Source organism: Mesoplodon densirostris, chromosome 8 (assembly GCF_025265405.1).
Source record: "Mesoplodon densirostris isolate mMesDen1 chromosome 8, mMesDen1 primary haplotype, whole genome shotgun sequence".
NCBI classification, from domain to species: domain Eukaryota; kingdom Metazoa; phylum Chordata; class Mammalia; order Artiodactyla; family Ziphiidae; genus Mesoplodon; species Mesoplodon densirostris.
Genome location: NC_082668.1, coordinates 54,575,131 through 54,588,707, shown reverse-complemented (window position 1 = coordinate 54,588,707; position 13,577 = coordinate 54,575,131).

The window sequence follows — 13,577 nt, the reverse complement described above, 5'->3', positions numbered from 1 at the left end:
TTGGGAGATTGGGATTGACCTGTATACATGTATATGTATAAAATAGATAACTAATAATAACCTGCTGTATAAAAAAATAAATAAAATTAAATTTCAAGATTAAAAAAATAAAATTTAAAAATAAAGCAGAAAAAAGTTCCTCCCTTCACACAGATATATTTATATGAATGAATTATTTCCATGCTTATATCTGTAAATACATGAAAGAGAAATGAAATCTACCTTGAACCAAAAAAGAAAAAAAAAACCAGAATGCACCAGTTATACAGAGGAAAACGCTATCAGGGCACTTGCTCCAGTGGTAAACAATTCTGAAGTTCGTCAGAGGTGGGGAATCATCTCCCATGCAGCCAGCAGGCCCCCCACAAGGAACGTCCTCATTGCAAAGCTGGGGGACCATGCCGAGGGGTCTGTGAGTAAACGTGAGATGAGCCCCAGGCCAGCTGCTGCTGAACTGTTCCCACCCTTCCCAGGTAAAACACCTGAATATGTACAAGGACTCGAAAGCCTAGAGGAAGGGCCGTGGAGCCACACCAGCGACAGCACGCAGGCCGACTTGGTGCCTGCAGGCCAGCCAGGATGCTCCTGGCCCCGGGCGCTCTTCTGGAAGCTTTCCATTTCCCTGCCTGAGATAGCCCTCCTGTCCCGGCCCCCACTGCTTTTTTCCTTCCTCACCTCTGCCCGGGGAGAAATTCCAGCCGAAGGTATGGGTGACACATCCTCTTCTTTAGCAGGTGGCAGCCTGGCAACTCCTGCAGAATCTCCAGCAGAGCCCCACTCACACCGGACCACCCACAAAGCCGTGGCCCCTCACACCCTCCCACCAGCACAGCCCCGAGACTGCTGACGGGGCAGAGAATATGGCGTCAGGCATACCTGCAGTGCCTCTTGCTGCCTGGAGTGGTGTTTATATTGACCTCAACACAGGCACACCTGGGCAGAGCTGGCCGGCAGGGGTCAGGCTGCCCAGCTCAGCCAATCCTCAAACCTCAGGGGCTCACATTGCAGAAAATGGACCTCGCTGAACTGGCCAGGTCCAAGGAACAGGTGTGGGCTCCTAAGAGTCAGGATAGACAAGGGGCTGCAGCTCCGGCTTGTTTTCTAATCATTTTATCTGGCCCATGAGTGGGAGACAACTTCAAGAAGACACTCTCTTAATGAGAGGAACCCAGGAGTCAGGGAGAGGAGGGGTGATGGGTGGAGACAGAGGCCTGGTCCCCGTCTGCAGTGGAAGTCTCTGGAAGACCAGGCAGAGGGAGGCCGCACAGAGTGACGCCCAGGGTCACAGACCTGTCGGAGATGCTGTTTGTTAGTTCAAGTCCTGCTCTGAGGTGCTCTGTGTCAGCTCTGAGAGACAGGCCATCTGGGATGCTGTGAAATGAGGGCTATGTGCATGATTCCTGTGTTCCCAGCCCTGCTGTCCTACCTGCCCACGGGAGCTACGTATCCTGGGAGGGACCTGATCACGAGAGCCCCATGCGCTGCTGGGTAGTTGCACAGGTGAGCTCCATAACCTGGGAGGGGCCTGACCATGAGAGCCCCGTGGGCTGCTGGGGACCTGCCCAGGTGAGCCCCATATCCTGGGAGGGGCCTGACCACGAGAGCCCCATGGGCTGCTGGGTAGTTGCGCAGGTGAGCTCCATAACCTGGCATTGCCCTGACCACGTCAGCCCCGTGGGCTGCTGGGGACCTGGTAAAGGATGTCAGGACAGTCAGTGAAGTCACTGAGGATATACATCCAGTAGTTCCTGATTCCTACACCCTGCTGGTCATTCTACCATCCACCATGACATGGTTTTCTGTATTAGACTTCAATGATGCCTTCTTCTGTATTCCGTTGGTCCCAGAAAGGCTCTGCTGCCCTAGTAACCAGATTTGGGAATGGAGAACTAACGCCACCTTGTGGCCATTTCCCACAACAGCAGCTTTAAACCCAGTGCTAATGGTCACTAAATATTCACACTCATTGCAGGCCTGTGAATGACACCTGCCCTCAAAAACAATCCTGGGGTCGAAAATTGACCAAAAAATTCAAAAGAGGGCAACCATCCAAGAAGACTATTTCAAGAGGTTAATTGTACTCTCCGTTTTTTTTTCTGTTTTTCTGTACAAGAAATTTAAAAAGGCATGGAAAAAGGCTGAACGTTAGGAATAATTAAAGATATGCAAATCCAAATTACAAAAACCTATCAGCTCACACCAGTCAGAATGGCCATCAGCAAAAATCCTGCAAACAATAAACGCTGAAGGGGTTTGGGAGAAATGCCTACCCTCGGTTCAACGTGGGACATTGTAAGAGCCAGTAATGAAAACAAAAATGAGGTGCCTTGGAAAGGTAAATACTGAGCTACCATTCAATCAAGCATACCCACTGCTGGGCCTATCGCCTGAGGGGATGAGAATCAAAAAGACACAGGCTGGGCTTCACTGGTGGCGCAGTGGTTCAGAGTCCGCCTGCCAATGCAGGGGACACGGGTTCATGCCCCGGTTCCGGAAGATCCCACATGCCGTGGAGCCGCGGGTCCCGTGAGCTATGGCTGCTGGGCCTGCGTGTCCGGAGCCTGTGCTCTGCAATGGGAGGGTCCACGGCAACGAGAGGCCCACGTAGACCCCCCAAAAAAAGACACAGGCTGGCAATCCTGTACTACAGAACATTTAACATAGCCAATATTTGGAAGCTACGAAAATGTCCATCAACAGAGGAATGCACAAAGAAGAAGTGGTCCATGTACACAATGGAATATGACTCCAATAAGAAAAATATAAATTCAATTCATAAAGCAAACATAAGTAAGGAGACATCAGCTTTTGGGGGCACATTCCACTCTAATATATAACCGAGGAACACCACTGCCAGGATGGTCTGTTTCCCTAGTTACCAGATTCGGAAAAGCAGAAATGCTGCCGCCCTCTGGCCGTTACCTGCAAAAGCAGCTTTAAAACCTGTACTTAGGGTCACTTCATATGCACCAATAGTGGAGGGCTGTCAATGAAACCTGACCTCAAAATGTCTTGAGGGAGGTAATGGCCAAAATATTTCTAAATGTCACACAGACTTCAAGAAAACAATTTGAAGAGGTAAGCTGTACTCACAGTTTGAAGAAAAAAAGGACATGCGAGAAGGCTCAATTTCAAGAGATTATGAGACGCATGCAAATCCAACCACAAAGTGGTATCAGCTCACACTCGTCAGAATAAACATCAGCAAAAATACTACAAACAATAAACGCTGAAGGTGTTGTGGAGAAGACCATAACTTCAACTTTAAGTGGGACGTATCCTGGTAAGAGACACTAATGAGAACAGAATGGAGGTGCCTCTACAAGGTAAACGTTTTGCTACGATATGATCCAGCAGGCCCACTCCTGGGCCTAGACCCTAAGAAGACAGAATTGGAAAGACACAGGCAGGTAAATGTGCATTGCCACAGCATTACACTAGCCATGACATGGAAGCAACCAAAAATTCCATGAACAGACGAGTGGACAAAGAAGAACTGGGACATGTACAGACACAATATTAGCCGAGGAAGAAAAGGACACAATGCCATTAGCAGCACCGTAGAGGAGTCTAGAGGTAATCACGTGACTTGTAGTAAGTCAGAAAGAGAAAGACACATATCGTATGATATCACCTATAGGTGTTACCTAAAACTTGATACCACTGAAGATATTTCCACAGAGAAGGGCAATCACAGATTCATTAAACAAACTTATGGTTCACCACTGGAAAGGTGTGAGGATTGGATACATTAGGATATTGGGGTTAACAGACATATACAAACACAGGTGAAATATAGAATCACCAAACACCTACGGAATACCAAGAGAAGACAACTCAACATTCTGTCATAACGTACATGGGAAAAGGGTCCCAGGAAGAACAGACATATGTATATGTGCAAAAGAACCACACCTTGCACACATACAACAAGCTAAACATTGTAATCAAACTTGCTGTTATAAAAAATTAAAATTCAATTAAAAAAACGAACAAGAAGTCGTGAGACAAACTTAAGGGGCTTTTTCCTGGCACATTCCATTCGAAATTACAACCTAGAACACGACTTCCATTGAGGCTCTGTTGCCCTAGTAACCAGATTTGGTAAAGGAGAACTGCTGCCACCTTGTGGCCATTTCGCACAACAGCAGCTGTAAACCAAGCGCTAATGGTCAGTTGATATTCCAAATAATTGCAGGCCTGTAAATGACACCTGCCCTCAAAACAAATCCTGGGTTCTTATATCGACCCAAAATTTTAAAAGACGTCGATATTTCAAAACGACTGTTTCAAGAGGCATATTTTATACACATCTCTGTTCTGCTTCTTTTTCTTTCTTTCTTTTTTTTGCTAAAATACGGGAATGGAAAAAGGCAACCTTCAGAATGGGAGAAAATATTTGCATACGAATCAATGGACAAAGGTTTAATCTCCAATATATGTAAACAGCTCATGCAGCTTAATATCAAAAAATATTATTATTTTATTTTATATTTCTATTTCTACCCAATACAAAAATGGCTAGAAGATCTAAATAGACATTTCTTCAGAGAAGGTGCAGAGATGGACAAGACGCACATGAAAAGCTGCTCAACATCACTAATTGTTAGAGAAATGCAAATCAAAACTACAATGAGGTATCACCTGACACCTGTTAGAATGGGCATCATCAGAAAATCTACAAACAACAAATGCTGGGGAGGGTGTGGACAAAAGGAACCCTCTTCCACCATTGGTGGGAATGTAAATTGATACAGTCACTATGGAGAACAGTATGGAGGTTCCTTAAAAATAGAATTACCATAGGATCCAGCAATCCCACTTCTGGACAGATACCCAGAGGAACCCATAAATCAAAGACACATTCACCACAATGTTCATTGCAGCACTATTTACAATAGCCAGGTAATGGAAGCAACCTAAATGCCCACAGACAGACGAATGGATAAAGATGTGGTACATATATAAATTGGAATATTACTCAGCCATACAAAGGAATGAAACTGGGTCATTTGTTGAGACGTCGATGGATCTAGAGACTGTCATACCGAGTGAAGAAAGTCAGAAACAGAAAAACAAATATTGTATATTAATGCATATATGTGGAACCTAGAAAAAATGGTAGAGATGAACCGGTTTGTAGGGCAGAAATAGAGACACAGAGGTAGAGAACAAACGTATGGACACCAAGCGGGGGAAGGCATGGGGTGGTGGTGGTGGGGTGAGTTGGGAGATTGGGATTGACCTGTATACATGTATATGTATAAAATAGATAACTAATAATAACCTGCAGTATAAAAAATAAATAAAATTAAATTTCAAGATTAAAAAATAAAATTTAAAAATAAATCAGAAAAAACTTCCTCCCTTCACACAGATATATTTATATGAATGAATGATTTCCATGCTTATATCTATAAATACATGAAAGAGAAATGAAATCTACCTTGAACCAAAAAAGAAAAAAAAAACAGAACCCACCAGTTATACAGAGGAAAACGCTATCAGGTCACTTGCTCCAGTGGTAAACAATTCTGAAGTTCGTCAGAGGTGGGGAATCATCTCCCATGCAGCCAGCATGCCCCACCCCCCGCAAGGAACGTCCTCATTGCAAACCTGGGGGACCGTCCCGAGGCGTCTGAGCTTAAACATGAGGGGAGCCCCAGGCCAGCTGCTGCTGAACTGTTCCCTCCCTTCCCAGGTAAAACACCTGAATATGTACAAGGACTTGTAAGCCTAGAGGAAGGGCCGTGGAGCCACACCAGTGCCAGCCCGCAGGGCGACTTTGTAGCTGCAGGCCAGCCAGAATGCTCCTGGCCCCGGGCGCTCTTCTGGAAGCTTTCCATTTCCCTGCCTGAGATACCCCTCCTGTCCCGGCCCCCACTGCATCTTTCCTTCCTCACCTCTGCCCGGGGAGAAATTCCAGCGGAAGGTATGGGTGACACATCCTCTTCTTTAGCAGGTGGCAGCCTGGCAACTCCTGCAGAATCTCCAGCAGAGCCCCACTACCACCGAACCACCCACAAAGCCGTGGCCCCTCACACCCTCCCACCAGCACAGCCCCGAGACTGCTGACGGGGCAGAGAATATGGCGTCAGGCATACCTAGAGTGCCTCTTGCTGCCTGGAGTGGTGTTTATATTGACCTCAACACAGGCACACCTGGGCAGGGCTGGCCGGCAGGGTCAGGCTGCCCAGCTCAGCCAATCCTCAAACCTCAGGGGCTCACATTGCAGAAAATGGACCTCGCTGAACCGGCCAGGTCCAAGGAACAGCTGTGGGCTCCTAAGAGTCAGGATAGGCAAGGGGCTGCAGCTCCGGCTTGTTTTCTAATCATTTTATGTGGCCCATGAGTGGGAGACAACGTCAAGAAGACACTCTCTTAATGAGAGGAACCCAGGAGTCAGGGAGAGGAGGGGTGATGGGTGGAGACAGAGGCCTGGTGCCCCATCTGCAGTGGAAGTCTCTGGAAGACCAGGCAGACGGAGGCCGCACAGAGTGACACCCAGGGTCACAGACCTGTCGGAGATGCTGTTTGTTAGTTCAAGTCCTGCTCTGAGGTGCTGCGTGTCAGCTCTGAGAGACAGGCGATCTGGAGTGGTCTGAACTGAATGCTATGTGTACGATTCCTCTGTTCCCAGCCCTGCTGTCCTACCAGCCAACGGTAGCTACGTATCCTGGGAGGGGCCTGATCATGAGAGCCCCATGAGCTGCTGGGTAGTTGCACAGGTGAGCTCCATAACCTGGGAGTGGCCTGACCATGAGAGCCCCATGAGCTGCTGCGTAGTTGCACAGGTGAGCTCCATAACCTGGCATTGCCCTGACCACATCAGCCCCGTGGGCTGCTAAGGACCTAGTGAAGGATGTCAGGACAGTCAGTGAAGTCACCGAGGATATACATCCAGTAGTTCCTAATTCCTACACCCTGCTGGTCATTCTACCATCCACCAGGACATGGTTTTCTGTATTAGACTTCAATGATGCCTTCTTCTGTATTCCATTGGTCCCAGAAAGGCTCTGCTGCCCTAGTAACCAGATTTGGGAATGGAGAAATACCGCCACCTTGTGGCCATTTCCCACAACAGCAGCTTTAAACCCAGTGCTAATGGTCACTAAATATGCACACTCATTGCAGGCCTGTGAATGACACCTGCCCTCCAAAACAATCCTGGGGTCGAAAATTGACCAGAAAATTCAAAAGAGGGCAACCATCCAAGAAGACTATTTCAAGAGGTTAATTGTACTCTCCGTTTTTTTCTGTTTTTCTGTACAAGAAATTTAAAAAGGCATGGAAAAAGGCTGAACATTAGGAATAATTAAAGATATGCAAATCCAAATGACATAAACCTATCAGCTCACACCAGTCAGAATGCCCATTAGCAAAAATTCTGCAAACAATAAATGCTGAAGGGGTTTTGGAGAAATGCCTACCCTTGGTTCAACGTGGGACATTGTAAGAGCCAGTAATGAAAACAAAAATGAGGTGCCTTGTAAAGGTAAATACTGAGCTACCTTTCAATCAAGCATACCCACTGCTGGGCCTATCGCCTGAGGGAATGAGAATCAAAAAGACACAGGCTGGGCTTCACTGGTGGCGCAGTGGTTCAGAGTCAACCTGCCAATACAGGGGAAACGGGTTCATACCCCGGTTCCGGAAGATCCCACATGCCGTAGAGCGGCCGGTCCCGTGAGCTATGGCTGCTGGGCCTGCATGTCCGGAGCCTGTGCTCTGCAATGGGAGGGTCCACGGCAACGAGAGGCCCACGTACAGCCAAAAAAAAAGACACAGGCTGGCAATCGTGCACTACAGCAATATTTAACATAGCCAATACTTGGAAGCTACAAAAATGTCCATCAACAGAGGAATGCACAAAGAAGAAGTAGTCCATGTTCGCAATGGAATATGACTCCAATAAGAAAAATATAAATTCAATTCATAAAGCAAACATAAGTAAGGAGACATCAGCTTTTGGGGGCACATTCCACTCTAATATATAACCGAGGAACACCACTGCCAGGATGGTCTGTTTCCCTAGTTACCAGATTCGGAAAAGCAGAAATGCTGCCGCCCTCTGGCCGTTACCTGCAAAAGCAGCTTTAAAACCTGTACTTAGGGTCACTTCATATGCACCAATACTGGAGGGCTGTCAATGAAACCTGACCTCAAAATGTCTTGAGGGAGGTAATGGCCAAAATATTTCTAAATGTCACACAGACTTCAAGAAAACAATTTGAAGAGGTAAGCTGTACTCACAGTTTGAAGAAAAAAAGGACATGCGAGAAGGCTCAAATTCAAGAGATTATGAGACGCATGCAAATCCAACCACAAAGTGGTATCAGCTCACACTAGTCAGAATAAACATCAGCAAAAATACTACAAACAATAAACGCTGAAGGTGTTGTGGAGAAGACCATAACTTCAACTTTAAGTGGGACGTATCCTGGTAAGAGACACTAATGAGAACAGAATGGAGGTGCCTCTACAAGGTAAACGTTTTGCTACGATATGATCCAGCAGGCCCACTCCTGGGCCTAGACCCTAAGAAGACAGAATTGGAAAGACACAGGCAGGTAAATGTGCATTGCCACAGCATTACACTAGCCATGACATGGAAGCAACCAAAAATTCCATGAACAGACGAGTGGACAAAGAAGAACTGGGACATGTACAGACACAATATTAGCCGAGGAAGAAAAGGACACAATGCCATTAGCAGCACCGTAGAGGAGTCTAGAGGTAATCACGTGACTTGTAGTAAGTCAGAAAGAGAAAGACACATATCGTATGATATCACCTATAGGTGTTACCTAAAACTTGATACCACTGAAGATATTTCCACAGAGAAGGGCAATCACAGATTCATTAAACAAACTTATGGTTCACCACTGGAAAGGTGTGAGGATTGGATACATTAGGATATTGGGGTTAACAGACATATACAAACACAGGTGAAATATAGAATCACCAAACACCTACGGAATACCAAGAGAAGACTACTCAACATTCTGTCATAACGTACATGGGAAAAGGGTCCCAGGAAGAACAGACATATGTATATGTGCAAAAGAACCACACCTTGCACACATACAACAAGCTAAACATTGTAATCAAACTTGCTGTTATAAAAAATTAAAATTAAATTAAAAAAACGAACAAGAAGTCGTGAGACAAACTTAAGGGGCTTTTTCCTGGCACATTCCATTCGAAATTACAACCTAGAACACGACTTCCATTGAGGCTCTGTTGCCCTAGTAACCAGATTTGGTAAAGGAGAACTGCTGCCACCTTGTGGCCATTTCGCACAACAGCAGCTGTAAACCAAGCGCTAATGGTCAGTTGATATTCCAAATAATTGCAGGCCTGTAAATGACACCTGCCCTCAAAACAAATCCTGGGTTCTTATATCGACCCAAAATTTTAAAAGACGTCGATATTTCAAAACGACTGTTTCAAGAGGCATATTTTATACACATCTCTGTTCTGCTTCTTTTTCTTTCTTTCTTTTTTTTTGCTAAAATACGGGAATGGAAAAAGGCAACCTTCAGAATGGGAGAAAATATTTGCATACGAATCAATGGACAAAGGTTTAATCTCCAATATATGTAAACAGCTCATGCAGCTTAATATCAAAAAATATTATTATTTTATTTTATATTTCTATTTCTACCCAATACAAAAATGGCTAGAAGATCTAAATAGACATTTCTTCAGAGAAGGTGCAGAGATGGACAAGACGCACATGAAAAGCTGCTCAACATCACTAATTGTTAGAGAAATGCAAATCAAAACTACAATGAGGTATCACCTGACACCTGTTAGAATGGGCATCATCAGAAAATCTACAAACAACAAATGCTGGGGAGGGTGTGGACAAAAGGAACCCTCTTCCACCATTGGTGGGAATGTAAATTGATACAGTCACTATGGAGAACAGTATGGAGGTTCCTTAAAAATAGAATTACCATAGGATCCAGCAATCCCACTTCTGGACAGATACCCAGAGGAACCCATAAATCAAAGACACATTCACCACAATGTTCATTGCAGCACTATTTACAATAGCCAGGTAATGGAAGCAACCTAAATGCCCACAGACAGACGAATGGATAAAGATGTAGTACATATATAAATTGGAATATTACTCAGCCATACAAAGGAATGAAACTGGGTCATTTGTTGAGACGTCGATGGATCTAGAGACTGTCATACCGAGTGAAGAAAGTCAGAAACAGAAAAACAAATATTGTATATTAATGCATATATGTGGAACCTAGAAAAAATGGTAGAGATGAACCGGTTTGTAGGGCAGAAATAGAGACACAGAGGTAGAGAACAAACGTATGGACACCAAGCGGGGGAAGGCATGGGGTGGTGGTGGTGGGGTGAGTTGGGAGATTGGGATTGACCTGTATACATGTATATGTATAAAATAGATAACTAATAATAACCTGCTGTATAAAAAATAAATAAAATTAAATTTCAAGATTAAAAAATAAAATTTAAAAATAAATCAGAAAAAACTTCCTCCCTTCACACAGATATATTTATATGAATGAATGATTTCCATGCTTATATCTATAAATACATGAAAGAGAAATGAAATCTACCTTGAACCAAAAAAGAAAAAAAAACAGAACCCACCAGTTATACAGAGGAAAACGCTATCAGGTCACTTGCTCCAGTGGTAAACAATTCTGAAGTTCGTCAGAGGTGGGGAATCATCTCCCATGCAGCCAGCATGCCCCCCCGCAAGGAACGTCCTCATTGCAAACCTGGGGGACCGTCCCGAGGCGTCTGAGCTTAAACATGAGGGGAGCCCCAGGCCAGCTGCTGCTGAACTGTTCCCTCCCTTCCCAGGTAAAACACCTGAATATGTACAAGGACATGTAAGCCTAGAGGAAGGGCCGTGGAGCCACACCAGTGCCAGCCCGCAGGGCGACTTTGTAGCTGCAGGCCAGCCAGAATGCTCCTGGCCCTGGGTGCTCTTCTGGAAGCTTTCCATTTCCCTGCCTGAGATACCCCTCCTGTCCCGGCCCCCACTGCTTTTTTCCTTCCTCACCTCTGCCCGGGGAGAAATTCCAGCGGAAGTTATGGGTGACACATCCTCTTCTTTAGCAGGTGGCAGCCTGGCAACTCCTGCAGAATCTCCAGCAGAGCCCCACTCACACCGGACCACCCACAAAGCCGTGGCCCCTCACACCCTCCCACCAGCACAGCCCCGAGACTGCTGACGGGACAGAGAATATGGCGTCAGGCATACGTGCAGTGCCTCTTGCTGCCTGGAGTGGTGTTTATATTGACCTCAACACAGGCACACCTGGGCAGGGCTGGCCGGCAGGGTCAGGCTGCCCAGCTCAGCCAATCCTCAAAACTCAGGGGCTCACATTGCAGAAAATGGACCTCGCTGAACTGGCCAGGTCCAAGGAACAGGTGTGGGCTCCTAAGAGTCAGGATAGACAAGGGGCTGCAGCTCCGCCTTGTTTTCTAATCATTTTATCTGGCCCATGAGTGGGAGACAACTTCAAGAAGACACTCTCTTAATGAGAGGAATCCAGGAGTCAGGGAGAGGAGGGGTGATGGGTGGAGACAGAGGCCTGGTCCCCGTCTGCAGTGGAAGTCTCTGGAAGACCAGGCAGAGGGAGGCCGCACAGAGTGACACCCAGGGTCACAGACCTGTCGGAGATGCTGTTTGTTAGTTCAAGTCCTGCTCTGAGGTGCTCTGTGTCAGCTCTGAGAGACAGGCCATCTGGGATGCTGTGAAATGAGGGCTATGTGCACGATTCCTGTGTTCCCAGCCCTGCTGTCCTACCTGCCCACGGGAGCTACGTATCCTGGGAGGGACCTGATCACGAGAGCCCCATGCGCTGCTGGGTAGTTGCGCAGGTGAGCTCCATAACCTGGGAGGGGCCTGACCATGAGAGCCCCGTGGGCTGCTGGGGACCTGCCCAGGTGAGCCCCATATCCTGGGAGGGGCCTGACCACGAGAGCCCCATGGGCTGCTGGGTAGTTGCGCAGGTGAGCTCCATAACCTGGCATTGCCCTGACCACGTCAGCCCCGTGGGCTGCTGGGGACCTGGTAAAGGATGTCAGGACAGTCAGTGAAGTCACTGAGGATATACATCCAGTAGTTCCTAATTCCTACACCCTGCTGGTCATTCTACCATCCACCATGACATGGTTTTCTGTATTAGACTTCAATGATGCCTTCCTCTGTATTCCGTTGGTCCCAGAAAGGCTCTGCTGCCCTAGTAACCAGATTTGGGAATGGAGAACTAACGCCACCTTGTGGCCATTTCCCACAACAGCAGCTTTAAACCCAGTGCTAATGGTCACTAAATATTCACACTCATTGCAGGCCTGTGAATGACACCTGCCCTCAAAAACAATCCTGGGGTCGAAAATTGACCAAAAAATTCAAAAGAGGGCAACCATCCAAGAAGACTATTTCAAGAGGTTAATTGTACTCTCCGTTTTTTTTTTCTGTTTTTCTGTACAAGAAATTTAAAAAGGCATGGAAAAAGGCTGAACGTTAGGAATAATTAAAGATATGCAAATCCAAATTACAAAAACCTATCAGCTCACACCAGTCAGAATGGCCATCAGCAAAAATCCTGCAAACAATAAACGCTGAAGGGGTTTGGGAGAAATGCCTACCCTTGGTTCAACGTGGGACATTGTAAGAGCCAGTAATGAAAACAAAAATGAGGTGCCTTGGAAAGGTAAATACTGAGCTACCATCCAATCAAGCATACCCACTGCTGGGCCTATCGCCTGAGGGGATGAGAATCAAAAAGACACAGGCTGGGCTTCACTGGTGGCGCAGTGGTTCAGAGTCCGCCTGCCAATGCAGGGGACACGGGTTCATGCCCCGGTTCCGGAAGATCCCACATGCCGTGGAGCCGCGGGTCCCGTGAGCTATGGCTGCTGGGCCTGCGTGTCCGGAGCCTGTGCTCTGCAATGGGAGGGTCCACGGCAACGAGAGGCCCATGTAGAGCCAAAAAAAAAGACACAGGCTGGCAATCCTGTACTACAGAACATTTAACATAGCCAATACTTGGAAGCTACGAAAATGTCCATCAACAGAGGAATGCACAAAGAAGAAGTGGTCCATGTACACAATGGAATATGACTCCAATAAGAAAAATATAAATTCAATTCATAAAGCAAACATAAGTAAGGAGACATCAGCTTTTGGGGGCACATTCCACTCTAGTATATAACCGAGGAACACCACTGCCAGGATGGTCTGTTTCCCTAGTTACCAGATTGGGAAAAGCAGAAATGCTGCCGCCCTCTGGGCATTACCTGCAACAGCAGCTTTAAAACCTGTACTTAGGGTCACTTCATATACACCAATACTGGAGGGCTGTCAATGAAACCTGACCTCAAAATGTCTTGAGGGAGGTAATGGCCAAAATATTTCTAAATGTCACACACACTTCACGAAAACAATTTGAAGAGGTAAGCTGTACTCACAGTTTGAAGAAAAAAAGGACATGCGAGAAGGCTCAATTTCAAGGGATTATGAGACGCATGCAAATCCAACCACAAAGTGGTATCAGCTCACACTAGTCAGA